Raw genomic sequence first — 17,745 nt, 5'->3', positions numbered from 1 at the left:
ACAGAAAAGTGCGAGGCTTTTTCCTACTGGTGGTATAGGTATTGGGTTCCTATTATATAATCGAAGACTCAGTCCTTCGACTTTATCTTGATCTAACTTGAAAGCATGAAACAGCAAAATAGCAAAATGGCATACAAGCAATTTCTTTTCGTGGCAAAGAAATTGCTTGGCCACTTCCATTACCTTGCCATTTTCCTCACTGTAGTGCAATCTCGGAGTTGGTATATATAAGTAGGTGGGGTGGGGGGGCACAGCCCCCCACTTTATATAATGTTTTGAAGTTTTTATTTTTATTTTTTTTATTTTTTTATTTTTTTTTTTTTTGTGGAACAGTTATTTTTTTCCCTGGGAAAAAAATCTCAGTTCCAAGTGCTCTGGATTGTAAGCTTTCACTTACATGGGGTTAATAAATCAGCGTTCACTTTTTTAAGCATTTACTGATTTAATATAGACCCTAGGTATTGCTTCTGTGGTAGTTACAAATCTCATTAGTAGAACAATCAATATTTTCTTTTATGCACTGGTCTAGTGGCCCAGTGCTATTAGTAAATGCAGCTTCACTTCTCTTGTACAGCTCAAATAGTTGGCTACCCAGTCTCCTATAGTAGTCAGTCACTGATTTCACTCCAAAGTTAGTCAAATTAACCATCTGGTTTTGTGTACTGCTCCAGCTACTGACTTGGAACATAATAAGACCAGGTTTAATCTAAAGACTGATAAGAGAAGCACTGTGTTTTCTTTTGCTTCTGCTATTCTCATTGGGTTTATAGGTGGTTGCTAATGAATACAGTTACAAGACATTACTGTGGACTAGTCAGTCTCAGAGTACAAAAACAAACACTAGTAAGCACATAAAAATGATACTGTGTTATGAGATAACTTCTGATCAGTAGAGTAGCAAGGGTGGGTTGAAAGAATCAGTCACCCCGGGAACAAAGTGTAGGGGTACAAGTACAACAGAAAATCATTCAAGCCTAATTACCACTTCATAGCTAGCTATAGAACAGCATCTGTGTCAACTTCTGAGCAGGATAGCTATCTTAGCGTAATAGCTGAAATTCCCATTAAACCCAAGCCCTTTCTACTGGAGGGCTGCATCTCCTCATAAATAAACTGGCTGGCCTGCACTGCCAATTGTTGGCATTCCCAGCACTTCCTTGTCATTATAAATACTAACACTGTTTCACAAATAGTTAACAATCTTACTAGGGGTCCCACTATTCTGGGTTTAGTTCTCACAAATATGGCTGCTACTTGCACAGTTCCATATATTTAATCCAGTCTTTTTTAACTCAGACCATAATTTAGTGACCTTTTCTTTTAAAACTGGTGATAGTTCCACTGTAAATAGTTCTGTGTTTAGAGACTTATCAAAAGCAAACCTTCTTCAGTTACTTGATTACAATTAAATTCCGATGTAATTGCACATGGCCTTCCTGAAAACACTAGAGGGGATAAATGTATCACCAAACACCATCATACTAGGTGACTTCAATTACCCTAATATAGACTGGGAACACTACTCAAGCCCAAACACCCTAGCCCAAAAGTTCCTGGAATTCATAAACTCAAATGCCATGGAACAACTAGTCACCATCCCCACAAGAGGAGAAAACATACTTGATCTCATCATCACGAACATGGGAGCACAATGTTCAACACCGGAAGTATACCCCTCACTGGTGAGATCAGATCACAAACTAATCTCGCTGGAGGTCCTCATCCCACCCCCACCTGAAATAAAAAAGACCACAGTAAAGAACTTCTCAAAAGCCGACTTCACACTTCTAAAGACTAGTGTGGTCTCCTTTAAGGCCCCCGAGCCGGGAAAACAGTACTCAAGCCGCTGAATCACTTACAAATGCCTTCTACCAGCACCTGCAGGACTGCATGGATAAGGCAATCCCAAGCAAAACAAAGACTCTTTGTACCAAAGGCAAGCGTCCAGTCTGGTGGACCCCAGCCATAAACAAACTCTACAACAAAAGGAGGAAGCTACTACAACATAGAGCAAAATCCTTAAAAGGTAAGACACCCTTGATCACTATAAGTAAAAACTAAGAGCTCTCATAAAATCATCCAAAGCAAATTTTGAGAGAAAAATAGCTAAAGACTCAAAAGACAATCATAAGGCCTTCTTTAGCTATGTTAGAAATCTGGGAGGAAACTCCCAGATATGCTCAGAACTAGTTCAAAATGATGTGAAGATTACTGATCCTACAGACATTGCCAACATACTGGCTGACAGGTTCAGTGCAAACTTCTCCCCACCCCCAAAAGGAGAGATATCTATACCAAGCGATTGCAGCCCCCAAACATCTCCAACGCCCAAGTGAGAACTGCTCTCTCCAAAGCAAAAACACAGCATCCATGGGACCTGATGGTGTCCCCGGCTGTGTGCTCCACGAACTCAACGAGGAATTAAACCCACAGCTAGGACAGCTGTTTAATCATAGTCTTACCTCTGGATACGCACCCAGGAGTGGCGCACTGCAACTGTGGTCCCACTTCACAAAGGCGGTGCCTCCACCGACCCTGGAAATTACCGCCCATTAGCTTGACAAGCCTTATCTGCAAAGCCATGGAGAGGATCATAATGGACCTCATAAATAAAGACATAGGGAATTTGCAGACTTTGGATCCATCCCAGTTTGGCTTTGTCAAAGGCAGATCATGCCTTCTAAACTTGGTTGACTTTTTGAAACAGTCACCAAAGCCATTGATGAGGAAAGGCAGTCCATACAGCCTACCTCGATCTGGCGAAGGCCTTGATACAATACCCCACTCGGGTATCATTGAAAAACTCATCAGCTTAAATGTTAACCCATACATCACAAGATGGGTTGCAAACTGGCTGAGTGACAGAACCCACAGGGTCAGAGTTGCTGGCGCCATGTCAGACTCAAAGCCTGTCACAAGTGGTGTACCACAGGGCTCAGTCCTGGGCCCACTCTTGTTTGGCATCTACTTTTCCAAGTACAAGCAAACACAGGAGGGTTATGGCTGACAAAGTTTGCAGATGACTGCAAACTGGGCGCCATAGTAGAAAACACATCTGACACAGATATCCTTCAGAAGGGTCTCACAGAAACGGATAACTGGTGCCAGAGCCATGGCCTAAAGTTAAATGCCAAAAATGCATAGTCATACCCTTCGGGAAAAACAAGGTTACCCCTAGCTACCAAATAGGTGGCAATCCACTGAGCACAGAAGAAGTTATCAGGGACCTGGGGACCCAGGTTGATAGTAGTCTGTCATTCGACACCCATGTAGCTAAAGTAGTTAGGAAGACCTTCTACATTGCCCACCTTATCATGAAGGGATTCTCATCTAGATCAAGGGAGGTCATAGTCTCCCTATACTCATCACTCATCAGACCAATGATTGAGTACAATGCCCCATTCGGAATGTATCTGACCTGACACTTGCAGCAGCTGGAGAGGCCACAAAAGTTCCTCACCAAAAGGATAAAGGGTCTCAAACATCTGTCCTATGCTGCCCGACTGAAAGAACTCCAGCTCTATTCAGTCGCTTACCGCTTGCTCAGAGGTGACCTTTGCCTAACATACAAGGGCATGTCAAACCCAGATTTGATGAATATGCTTGACCTCAAAAAATCTACATCCGTCAGAGCCACAAGGGCGGGAGACTTAAACCTCGACACGGCTATTAATAGGACGTGCTGGAGGGATAGATTCATCACCCAAAGACTCCCTATGCTGTGGAATAAAATCCCGGTATATGTGAGGCAGAGCACCTCGCTGGCCTTGTTCAAGAGAAATCTTGACCAATGGATGGGAGATCGCAGATATACCCCAGGGATTACCTCAGTGTCACTGCTCAACAGAGGCACAGCAAAATAATGGGTATAGTTCCCCATACTAAAGGGGTGGCGTAAACCACAAAACTATGGGCTAGGCTTGTAAATGCCCTCGGGCAGATAGCCTAGTATGAACCTATGAACCTATGAACCTATAATCCTCGTCTGAAGGATCCTATGGCTAAAGCTGATAACTATGCCTCTGACTTCTATTCTCACTTCAGTAGTTGTGCTGATAAGGCAGGCACTATCCTCAACAAATATAATGAGAAGTTTAAAAACAAACCCCTGTGGTGGAATACCTCTATAAATAAATTATATGACAACAGAAAGAAACCACGTATTGCTTATTAGAGGTCTAATTCTCCTTACCATAAGAGAACACTTAAACAAACTAACAAAGAGCTTAAAGGTACCATCAGGAAGATAAAAGCTGATTGCGAATTTAAACTAGCCAAAATAATTGCAAATATTTCTTTAATGATGTCAGTAGTTAAAAACTAACAGCCAACAGTGCTCGGAGCTAGTCCACAATAATACTACGCTTTCTGAACAAAGGGAAATAGCTAACATCCTAGCTTTTAGTGCAAATTTTCTTCCATCCACAGTTATAGCTGTCCCACACATTCCAGAATCCCATCCACTCATTTTAATTACTATGGAACAAGCTGTCTCAGCTCTTTCAAAAACTAAGAATACTTCATCCATGGGTCCTGACAAGATACTAGGTTGCCTGATTAACTAAGTTAGCAGATGGTTGTTGTTATTTGATCTTCAGCTACATGGCCTAGACCATGATAACAATTGATGCAAGGACAATGCTCTCAAATTAAATTTAAAATAATGTAGCATAGTTTGTTTTGGTAAACAGAACAGTTTTACTTACAGTATAGGAGATGCCTTTTCCAATCAGATACTGTTATAGGGGATCATGGCAGTCTTGTTGATAATGTCATATGATTTGACCATCATGGGTTCATAGGTTCATCAGTCTGTACTAGGCTAATGACCACCAGGGCCTTTATAAGCCTAGCTGTACAATCCAGCCCAATTGTATTCCTATGTATCATGGACATTTATTTAGAAGGGGTATATCAGGAGGTTTCTAGGTAATGTGGGAGTAGGGAATGTTAGTTTGGGCATAAATTCTGTCTGTCATAGACATTGGGGCCAGACGAGGGGAGACTTTCTGATTTCTCTTCCACTGATCAAGGTTACACTTAAATAGCGGTAGGGATGGACTCTGCTTCATATGGATGGGGCTTGTCTAGAGCATGAGTATTCTCTGAGACACATATTTGTCTTTCCAACAAGTCTCATTACGTCAAAGTCAAAATTTCAAACCTTGAATCTAGTAGTTCTGATGCTCTTCATTTTGTGGATATGCAAAAAGATCCATCAGATCTAGATCCAAAGATGCCTTGTATGCCAGGCAAAGATTGCCTCTCCATAACATGTAGGAAACAGAGTATAGTGGTAGGGCATTAAGGTGATCTGTCTATGACAATGTGTTTATATCTTGGATTCTCCTGATAAGGAACCTTTGTGGCTGTCCCAACTGTTGCATTTGTCTGGTCAGATACATGCTGAACAGGGCATTATGCTCAATGAGGGGTAAGATGAGGGCCAAAAAAATGGCACTATGACTTCAATGGGCATGGATGCCATCCCTTACTTATAAGTTGGGAAACATAGAATGATTTTCTCATTGTCCAGGACATATGCTGGTCAAAGGCCAGATTACTGTTTGCATATGTTCCCAGATCTCTGACTAGTGGGTCAAATCTTAGGGATTTCATATCAATTAAATTATTAGCCTGGGTGGCAGATTTCTCAAAAGGAACTATATAATGTATTTCTTGGCACTGAGTTTTAAGTCCTTGACTTTGGCATCAGTCATTTGTTTGTGTTAGACCCTCATAAAAGATGTTTTTTTCATAGAGGACTCTATAATAGCTCTCAATTTGCAGTCATCTGCAAACTTTCCTCTGAGAAATAGATGCCAAGTAGGAGTGGTCCCACCACAGACCCTGAGATACCCCACTGGTGACCAGTTTCTTAGTGAAGGTGGTATTACCAATCCTGACTTCCTGGGTCCTGTTTCATCCTTTGTCTTGGTGACCTTTTCAAAGACGTTCACCAGGTTAATTAGGCATGACCTTCCCTTGTCAAAGCCAAACTGTTTTGGGTCCATTGTCTAAAGGTTGCCTATGTCTCTGTTGATCATTTCAAAGATAATTTGATACATGTCTTTGTATATTAGACTAGTCAGAGTAATAGGGCTGCAGTTTCTGGAGTCAGTTGGTGGTCCACCCTTGTTAAGTGGGTTGACTATTGCAGTCCTCCATTCTCAGGGTACAAAGCCCATTTTGAGGCTATACTTGAAAAGTGACTCCAGTTGTCCTGACAGGTCAAGTTTCAAGCTGTTTCAAGCTACTTAAGAGGCATGCCATGATATTATCAAGGCTCAGTGTTTTTGGCTTTAGTGAGTGCCACCAGGACCTGCCCCCTATTAATACTTGAGGGGGTTATCTAGTAGGCATTTCATTCATGGAAGCAGGGAGGAGGGGGTGAAGTTTGAGCTGAATTTGTCAGCCAGAAAATTTCCTGCTTCACTCTGCTTAGTTAAGGTGACATCACTGACCACCATTTTGGCACACTGGTGCATGCTGACTTTGAGGTTACAGACATAGCTGTGGAAGTTCTTGGGTTGTCTTTAGCCTGTAAAGCTATATTGACCTCGTAATTGGTTTTGTTGGACTTAATTAGCCTTCTTAGTTTCTTGTTTAGTTTAATTACAGAGCACCTATCATTATGGGAGTTGCCCTTCCTGATCTTGGGTATGACGTTTTCCTTTTGTTATATACCCTATTAATTTGGAATCTAATAGTGTGCTTTTGTTTTTAAAGTTTGTTCTGGGCTTACTTCTAGTAGGTAAAGCAGCCTTTATACAGCCATTTATATGGTTATACAGGGTCTCTGTGCACAGTTTCACATAGGTTACTGTCAACTTGGAGTTGGGCGGCACACTGAATTTTGAAAAAATATCACTTAATAAGATGTAGTTTGCTTTGAAATAAATCCTAATTGTTACAGGGCTTTCTGTGGTTTCTGAGATGAATTTTATTTTGAAGAAATTAGCTATGTGATGAGGCCATGGCACAGAGTGGGGTAGGGGGGTCAGCACGCTCTCATATTAGTGAGTATCAGGTCGAGTATGTTTAAACCTCTTTTGGGTGTGTGCACTCTCTAGTCTTAATAAAGTTCGGGAAAAATTTTGCCTGCTAGTATGAGGTTGTGTATGTCTCCCAGTATACAGAAAGGTAGCTAAAGTCTCCTATAAATATGGTATTTAGTTTAATGGTAAGTGTCTTCAGTAGGTCTAGGTATGACTATAGGATGCTATGGATATAGAGGGTGACCTATAGTTTCTTTGGATATGGTATAAGACTTTGTCTATGGTGATTTGGACATGGAGAAATTCCGGAGCATCTTCCTGTTTAACCACTGTAGAGTTATGCTTGCAGCTGAAGTTCTAAATGTGTGAAGGCCCTGAAGCCTTGCACTACCAGAGTACTTTCTGTGGTTTTAAACCATATCTCAGTAACAGCACAAATGTCTTTTCTCCAGAATAAGGAGAGCTTCGAGGGTGAGGAGTTTCTTGTTTACATTTGCAAACATTTCCATTGAGCAGTGATGCTTCTAGGTTTGTTTGTGTTTTATTTGCTATGTTGGCAGGTTTGTCAATTTGGCATTGCCTAAAAAAGGCTCTAATGATGTACATAAAGTTTTAGCCAGTATTCAGAAGACTATGGGGAGAGAGGAGCAGACCAACCTATGCAAAGAAATGTGTTCTGTTAACCATGTCCCCCCATGCTGACAAATGTTGAATCCCCCTTAAACACACCAGAAAATAAGCCAATTACTGAAGTCAGTCATCTTTTGTTCATACTGTGGCATCATCCTTGCTGAAGGTTAAATGCTGCTTAATACAAGGCTCATATCTGCCTGAGACACATATTTAGAGAGATCAATAATGTCTCTGTTCATATAGTTCTCAGTTCATGAACACCCACATGGACTATGATAGAATCATACCTGTACCTGTGGTGTAGTGAAATAAGTATGTGCATAACTTGGTGGATCCTGGCTCCAGATAAGAAACTAACAAGCACTAAATACCCCTAGCACTAGCCCCCCCTTATACTGTCCAGAAGGGAAAGGCTCTCTATTCGTCCCCACCAGTCAATCAGAAAAACAGTTCATTCTACCTATTCAGGCATGTCCAAAGGGCAGTTTCCAGTGAACTCTCCAGTCCAACTGGTGAATCTGGGCATTTTGAGGCAATGTTACAACTGCCTCATGTACACTGACAACCCTCTCCTCCTACCACCAAACACTAATATATGCGAGAGATGCAATTATACAGCCAGACTGGAGGCAAAGCTTTCTCAATCCCAGACTGTAACTGACTGTCAAGAGGAGAAGGGTAATACTTGCAACACACCACCAGTCTCAAATAGACCTAACAAACCAACACAGGCAAATAACACACATAAATACACAAAAACATACTTGGAGGTTCTAAATAAAAATCTGCAAAAGCAACAGAGACTTTCAAAGCAGACATTAAAGCAACCGCCACAACCCATCACCAACCATGAAACACATAGTTCACATAATCAGTGTGCCATGAAATCACAGCCCTTAAGGCAAAATAACATACCCAACACACTAGTGATAGGCGACTCTATAGTCAGGAACACTGATGTCCCACTAACTAGTCTGGACAAGGAGAAGGTTACAGTTAGCTGCCTGTTGGGTGTCAGGATCCGCCACATAACACAAGCACTCAGGTCACTCCAGAACAAGTACAAATATGACTCTGTCATTGTACATGTTGATGTGAATGACCTGAGATGTACCTTCCTGGACTACATGAAAAGAGACATTGAAGAGCTCTCTGATTATGTAGCCCAGGCAGGTATGCCCCTGATCCTGAGTAGCATCCTAACCTCACCAAGAATGATGCCACAGTATAAAGAAAAAAATGATCAACTTCAACAATTGGCTAAGTTTCTGGTGTCATTCAAAGGAGATCCAGTATCTGTCTGCCTGAGATGACATTCTCGACAGGCCACACTGCTTCGCAAGAGATGGCTTGCACCTGTCACCCTTAGGCTTTCGTATACTGGCAAAGACTCTTGCCACCCCCATAGTGCCTTTTTTAGGCAAGGCTCAAAAAACAAACCCACCACTGTAAATAGCACAAGTAACCAAAAACTGAGGGTAATGCTACTCAACGCCAGAAGTCTAAACCTCAAAATGCACGCACTCGAGGCACTCCTCAGTATGGAGAACATCAATATCTGTGAAGTAACAGAAACCTGGTTTAAGGCTACAGAGAGCACCCCAGCACTACCAGGCTATAACTCATACCATACCATTTGGCCACAGAACCTGGACCGAAACACAAAAGGCGGGGGTGTATCCATATTCATCAAGGATACTCACACCTCCAGGTTAGTGGCGCAGCACGATGCATCAGAGATCATCCAAGTGCAACTAACAATGGGCAAAACTGCAATCCAAATTGTAGCTTGCTACAGATCACCCACCATGAACCAGGACCCCCATTCCGCATTTCTGGAGACATTGGGAAATACGAAGGTTCTACCAAACACCCTAATACTGGGTGATTTCAACTACCCAAACATTAACTGGGAGAACTACTCAAGTACTAACTCCCTTGCCCAGCACTTCCTAGAATTTATAAACTCGAATGCCCTGGATCAACTGGTCAACACCCCACCAGAGGGAACAACATATTGGAAGTAGTCATTACCAACATGGGCGACTGGTGTTCCACACCTGACGTCAACCCCTCGCTGGTTTGATCAGACCATAGACTAATCACTCTGGATATTCACATTCTGCCCCCAACCCAAATCAAGAAAACCCACTGTGAAAAACTTTTCCAAAGCAAACTTCAGGTTGCTTAAGACTGAGGTGGAAAGGTTCACAGCCCCCACGTCAATGGACAATGCTGTCCAAGCTGCTGAAACCTATACAAAGGCCCTCTCTGATCATATGCAGGAATGCATGGATCCTGCTATCCCAGGTAAAACCAAGAATCATTCCTCCAAGAAAAGGAAACCACTCTGGTGGACCCCTGCCATAAACAGGTTCTACAATAGAGGGAGGAAACTAGTACAGATAAGAGTAAAATCCCTAGAAGGAAAGACATCCTTGATCAGTATCAGCAAGAAACTATGATCCTTCATTAAATCATCCAAGGCTAGCTTCGAAAGAAAAATTGACAAGGACTCCAAAGATAACCACAAAGCATTTTTTAGCTATGTCAAGAACCTAAGTAGAAACTCTCAGATCTGCTCTGAGTTGGTGCAGAATGGCACACAATACACTGAACTGACTGATATTGCCAACATTTTGGCAGACAGGTTCAGTGCAAACTTCACACCCCTCTCACCACTAAAGAGCCCATAACTATACCAGAAGAATGTAAGTCCCCAGCAATCACTGACACACAGGTTAAAACAGCCCTGTCCAAAGCCAAAAACACAGCCTCAATGGGACTGGACAGTGTACTAGGCTGTGTCCTACAAGAGCTCCAAAATGAATTAACCCCTCACCTAAACACACTGTTCAAACTCAGCCTCTCTACAGGCTACATACCCACAGAGTGGCACACAGCAATAGTTATCTCACTCCACAAAGGTGGCGCCGCAAAGGACCCCGAGAACTATCGCCCTATAAGCTTGACTAGCCTGGTCTGCAAGTCTATGGAGCGCATCATCATGGAACTCATTAACAGAGACACTGGGAACCTACAAACTTTGGACCCCACCCAGGTTGGCTTTGTTACGGGCATATCATGCCTCTTAAATCTCATGGACTTCTTTGAGACAGTTACCAAGGCAATATATGAGAGTAAGGAGGTCCACACAGCCTACTTAGACCTCGCAAAGGCTTTTGACACCATTCCACATTCTGGTATTATAGACAAACTCACCAACCTGAACATTAATCCCTACATCACAAGATGGGTTGCAAATTGGTTCACAGACAGAACCCACACAGTGAGAGTTTCAGACTCTAGATCCCACTCTAAACCAGTTACAAGTGGCGTCCCCCAGGGCTCAGTCCTAGAACCCCTCCTGTTCAGTATATACTTCTCAGAGGTACAGGCAAGCACAGGAGGACTTTGGCTGACCAAGTTCACAGGCAACTACAAACTAGGGGACATAAGTGATTATCTGGTTGATACAGACACCCTCCAGAAGGGTCTCACTGAGATGGATACCTGGTGTCATAATCATGGCCTCAAGCTGAATGCCAAAAAAGTGCATAGTCATCCCCTTTGGAAAAAATAGAGTACCCACAAACTACCACATAGGTGGTAGTCCCCTAAATACAGAGAAAGTAATAAGGGATCTAGGGACCCAAGTAGATAGCAATCTCTCCTTTGATAATCATATTGCCAAGGTGGTTAGAAAATCCTTCTACATGGCCCACCTAATCTCAAAAGGGTTTGCATCCAAAACAAAGGAGGCTATTGTGCCTCTCTACTCATTACTTATTAGACCCATTATAGAATACAACACCCCATTTGGGTTGTACCTTACAAGACACCTGCAACAGCTGGAAAGACCACAAAACTACCTCACCAAGAGGATTACTGGCCTCAAACAGATGACCTATGCAGCCCGACTAACAAAACTCCAGCTGTACTCGGTTACATACAGCTTACTCATACAAGGCCATGTCCAACCCAGAATTGACAGCTATGCTCCATCTAAAAAAAACAAATCCCTGAAAGCCAACCGCTCTAGGGATATAAACCTTGCCACAATGATAAATAGGACATGCTGGAGGGATAGATTCCTGACCCAGAGACTCCCCATGCTTTGGAACAAGATTCCAATATACATCAGGCAGAGCCCCTCACTAGCACTCTTCAAGAGAAACCTTGACGGGTGGATGGGAAACAGAAAATGTACCCCGGGGATCACTGCAGTGGCTCTGCTGGACAGAGGTGCAGGGAACTAATGGCTCTGCTGGTCAGAGGCACAGGGAACTAATCTAAGAGGGTGGCAAAAGCCAACACACTCTGGCTAGGCTTATAAATGCCCTTGGGCAGATAGCCTAGTACTTACTTATGAACCTATAACCATTATCTTCTCCTTGTTCAGTCTCGTGAGTGGGACATCAGCGTGTCATACAATGGGGTCCCCTATGACAAGATTCCTAAGTAATGTGTTGGCTCTCAGTATGGGCTTTGTTCTTGGGGCTCCACTTGGGTAGGGTAATATGTGATATTTGGTGTTGCTTTTGATGAGTGCCTTACAGATTGCTGAGGGTAGTCATTGCCATTTATAGACTTAGGAGTCCTTTGATATTTGGGAAGATTGCTTTTCAATACCTCAGCATAGGTCTGTATATGTGTGGTGGACACTATATCTGGTGGATGTTGTGTGTATGTGTGTGTGTGTGTGTGTGTGTGTGTGTGTGTGTGTGTGTGTGTGTGTGTGTGTGTGTGTGTGTGTGTGTGTGTTTGTGTGTTCTTGGCAACCTTGTTTGTATGCAAGATTTTTGACTCAAGTGAAAATGTGTATGTGCGTCCCCAACATATCAGAGGAGACTGTGACAGACTCAAAGAACAGGGGAAAAAGCAGCAAGGTAACCAAAAAGGCACCGGAATGCAGCTTTAAGCAGGTATATACAGCTACTAAAAAATCTTAAAGCACAAATCCTGGATCAAAATTTGCAATACTGCCACTACAGCAATTTCATCACTGACTAAGGCATCAGACTATGTATATTTTTACTAGTAATGCTCTAACTAATGACTAAATAAGGCATGAGTCTGGAAGCAGCTCACAGTCCTGCCAATACTGTGAAAGAAGCTAAATAAATGAGGCCCCAGACTGGGGTTCAAAATACAAAAGCTACCTTTTACATGCAAGTCCACTTATGGAAAAGTACAGCATAATGTGTAAACAATTCTAAAATCTTGCAGTAGTACACAATGTTCAAACAACTGCAAATGAAGCTACAAGACTAACGTCCCAGAAAAAAATGCAATCAGATAACTTTTTTTGGCTAAACCAGGGCCAAAAAGCAGAGAAGTGTCACTATAAATACAACTTAAAATATTTAAGGGCAGAATTTAAATAAAAATGCTTTGTTATCCTTCCATTTTGATGAACAGCCTGGATCTCACACTTCTCTGAGTCTTGAACAAAAGACATTGTGTGGATATAGCTCTGTGCGAAATATTGCAGAACTGGAGCTCAAGTCCTGTGGTTAGAATTTCATAAATGTTTAGCGTAATGTGTCAATGGGGACTGTGACAGACTCAAAGAACAAGGGAGATACCATTATCAAGTTAAGCAGAAAGGCAATGGAATGAAACTTAAGCAAGTATATGCAGCTATAAAAAGTACTGAAGCAGAAATCCTGCAGCAGAATTCTCAGTTCTGCCACTACTGCAATCACCTTTCCATAGTAGTTTGGAAAGCCTTTTTTCTGGCCTATCTAATTTACAAAGACATCCCCACAACATCCAAGGAAGTCTTAATTCCCCTTTATTGTATCTTATCAGACCCATTATTGAATATAATGCATCTTTTGGCATGCATTTATTTAAATATATCACACAACTGGGACACTTCAGAGATTCAACTTAAAAGATAAGTGGCCTCAAAAAACAGGAGAGAATAGCAGCCCTTTCTCTATACTCAGTCCCTTACAAACTCCTCCATAGACATCTATGTCTAACCATTTGTGCCATGAAAGATCCAAACCCTGTTTGATCTCCTATCCACTTGTAGAACTAATAGTGCATCGAATACTTGTTTAAATTAACTAAACCTTCATCAGCAGATAAATAAGACATGTTAGCATAATAGATACATGCCCCAGTATATCTCTCATCTCTGAAAAAAACTGCCATTACATGTCAAGCTGAGTATCACCCTTGCCACCTTCTAGGTTAACCTTAAATTGGAAGGCAGACTTAGATTCTCTCCTGGTCCATCTTATTTCACTCTCTTGAGGGCAGAGGTAAATTTTTTAATAGTTTTCTTTTTTTTTTTTTTTTTTTTTTTGGCTAGGCTTGAAATGCTTTGCTGTCTGCTGCCTAGAGCTTACCTCTGAATCTATAAGCACTTTGTATAGTTAAGTTCTTTTTTATTATTTTTTTATCTTCCATTGATGAACTGGGGGTGTAAATGTAATGTAAGGAAACTGACTGTTACCAATCAACTTTCTACATTAAAAGCAAAAGTCTTTTTTTTTATTTTGTTTTGCTCTTCATGCAAAGAGTTGAGGAAGCCATGGATGTGGCTGGTGTAGAAGCCAATGTCCTAATCAGCTTTCTACAGTAATCCAAAACCTTGCTTTGCTCTTCTCTTGAAGAGCTGAAGTGGGGGTGGGGTGGAACCTCAGGTACCAGCACCAGGTGCTAGATGAGCCAGGTACTGCTCTGCTTCTGATCGCTAAGACTTCAGATAGAAGGTTACAAATTTAACAGTACCATGAGAAATTATTGTAGTCACAGATAAGAGAAAAATAGTGGTGGAAAGCAGAGATAGACAGAAAAACTGAATCACTTGGCAGTAACTGGAAAAACAGTAGCAGAAACAGCTGAATTCATAAATGCACTGCAGGACTATCTCAGCTTTAGAGTCAGGAGTGAGCAAACAAAAAGATAAAGCTATAAAATGGCAGGAATGGATTGGGAAAACATTTTTAAGGAGAAGTATGTTATAGAAAGGTGAACAAACTGAGGGGTTTTACATGATTTCCTTACATCAATGTGGGTTTCCATATGACATATTGATTTTCTCTCACCTGCCAAATCATGATACTTAGTGACTGCTATTAATTATCCATGCTGTTTACCTTTATATGTGTATAATGCACATATATGAAAGTGGATTGTGTGAAAGGACGTTTTCAAGTTTTCGGATAGCTGAAAAAAAAATGCATCGAATGTGCAATGAGCAAATGCACAGTGACATTCGTTCATTGTAGTTTCGGCATTTTGGGTGCGGAGTGCACTATAGTGAGGATCGAGAAATGGACCCTTTCCCCACTGTAGTGTGACCTCGGAGTTAGAATATTAAAGTAGGGGGGTGTAGGGGGTGCAGGGGTGCTTTCCTCCCTGCGTTACATTGTGTGTTCAACATCAGAGTTCGAAACTCAGCAAATCTGCTGTTCGATTTGCTGAGTTTTGAACTGTCATGATGTTCGACAATCAGAATTAGGCATTTCAGTTTGCCCAACTGGCCGATCGACAACATGATTTTCAACGTTTCAAAGGTAAACCTATCCATGCATGTATACTGAGAAAGTAATCCTTACTTTTGCCCTTGTAACTTGGGCTGTTTCTGAAAAAGATTTGCATGTATTACTCCACCTACCCAATTTAACAAATAAATAAATAAAACAGTTATTCAGAAACAGTTATATGTAAGGCCTGAGATTATGACTTCTATTATTGCTGAGCATTTTGAGGAAGTTCAACAGTTCTGTATGATTTTTGTGGAAACACACTAACTAATAATGTATGGGAATTAATTAGATATCAAACTGTAACCATTCAGGGCAACTGTAGGAGATGATCGAAAGATCATGATGGAAGAAAAAGGTAATAGTCGTGAGGGACTTGGGCATCCAGGTTGATAGCAACCTGACTTTTGACCACCACATTGCCTCCATTGTACATGAGGTTTTCTACACGGCCTACTTCATAAATAAGGGTATTTCATCCAGGAACAAGGAGGTTATAACATCCTTGCACTCCTCCCTTATCAGATCCATTATTGAGTACAATGGCCCTTTCGGAATGTACCTTGCCAAGCACATGCAGAAGTTAGAGAGACAACAGAGGTTCCCGACCAGGAAAATCCAGGGTCTCAAACACCTATCCTATACAGATAGGCTAAAAGCCCTGTCCCTCTACTCAGTCTCATACAGACTACTCAGAGGTGACCTGTGTCTGGCATACAAGGCCATTTCAGACCCAGCCTTGATTGAGTTGCTGCATACCCATAAGTCAAACTCCACTCATACAACCCGCATGCAAGGCCTTAACCTGGTCTGTGACATTAATAGAACTTGTTGGCAGGATAGATTTGTGTCCCAAAGACTCCCCTGTCTGTGGAATAGACTCCCTGTTCATGTCAAGCAGAGTACCTCTCTAGCCCTCTTTAAGAGGAACCTGGACAACTGGATGAGAAACAGAAAATGTACCTTTGGGATCCCACCTGTGTTCCTGCTGGACAAGGGAAACAGGTGCTGACTTTGAGGGAACATGGGTGAATTCTTGGCTAGGCTTATAAGGGCCTCCAGGCCAATAGCCTAATATCATTCTATGGACCTACGAACCTATAAGATATGAATACATAATAAAGGTTATTACATTTTCATTCTCTTTCTGTGGCCTCAGTCTTCTGACATGAGCACATCCCTACTGACCCATTTGGCCAGTACTTCATGGCATCAGCAGACATTGGGCATAGAAAGCAAAAGCGGAAACTGTAATGAGTCAGATTTTACCGAATTCATGTTTCAAAATTAGCCTGATTCATAGTAGCACGGTCTATTCAGTGTTATATACACCACCCAATGATAGTGTATGAATTTGGGGCACTTACCAAGGTAGTTATTTTATTTAAAGTACATTAACCAAGACAGAGCACTGTTCCACAAGACCATTTTCAGGCTCAGCATAGCAGAAATACAACCAAAGAAATAGCAAACTTAAATCAGTATCAGTGCAACAGTGGTAACGCAAGATCATGCATAGAGAGATGTACAAGTCAGGATAATGTGTAGCATAAATAATCACATACATATGTAGATGTGGCACAAAACTTTAATCAATAAAACAGGTAAGACAAGTACCTGCATACTATTGCAACATCAGATACTATAATGTTTCTATGGAAAACAAATATACAGACAGCAAAGTATAGTATGTGCAGTTGCTGGATATGGGATGTCAATGAGAGTAAGGTCTGATTCAAATAAAGGGAAGAAGAAAAGGAGGGAGAAAGAAAAGAGAAAAAAGTAAAAAAAAATGTGTGTGTGTGTGTGTGTGTGTGTGGAAATGTAAGGCAGAAGTGTGAAGCAATCTCCTACCCGCAGGCTCAAGTATCTGGGAAGTAATACAGAAGTTTTGGGATATTTTTGCAGGTAAGCAAGGAGGCACTCACTTGATGAAGCACAATGGAGACATAGGGTTTCAGTGACCCATCATATTGGCTGCTTATAGTGTTCCGGGGTGGGTTAAGCAGACCCTGAGAGAGGAACTAATACTTTACTTCTGTTTTAACATGTTTTATGACATAATACATAATAATAAAAAGTATTTCATTTTTAACACATTACATTTATATATATATATATATATATATATATATATATATATATATATATATATATATCTATATATATATATATATATATATATATATGGGTCTACTTTACATGATCAATATTTCATAAAGTCAAAAACCATATGACTGAGACCATATGATCAACTTTTGAAATGTCGACCATGTAAAAAAAAAAAAAAAAACACACAACACCCCCCATGGGGGACTCCACCCCCACACACCCCTGGAACTTAAATATACCAACTCTGAGATCGCACTACACTGTGGAAGATGGAAATATGTCCATTCCACACTGTACAGAGATGCCCGTTCCACATGGTCAAAGTTTCAAAAGTTGATCATATGATTTCGGCCATATGGTTCTTCGACTTTATGAAATGTCGACCATGTGAAGGGGACCCTATATATATATATATATATATATATATATATATATATATATATATATATATATATATATATATATATATGTCCCTGATACCTAATCTGAAATTGTCT

Source organism: Protopterus annectens, chromosome 3.part1 (assembly GCF_019279795.1).
Source record: "Protopterus annectens isolate FY-2018-M chromosome 3.part1, PAN1.0, whole genome shotgun sequence".
Lineage (NCBI taxonomy): Eukaryota > Metazoa > Chordata > Ceratodontiformes > Protopteridae > Protopterus > Protopterus annectens.
Note: the sequence above shows the minus strand (reverse complement) of the source record.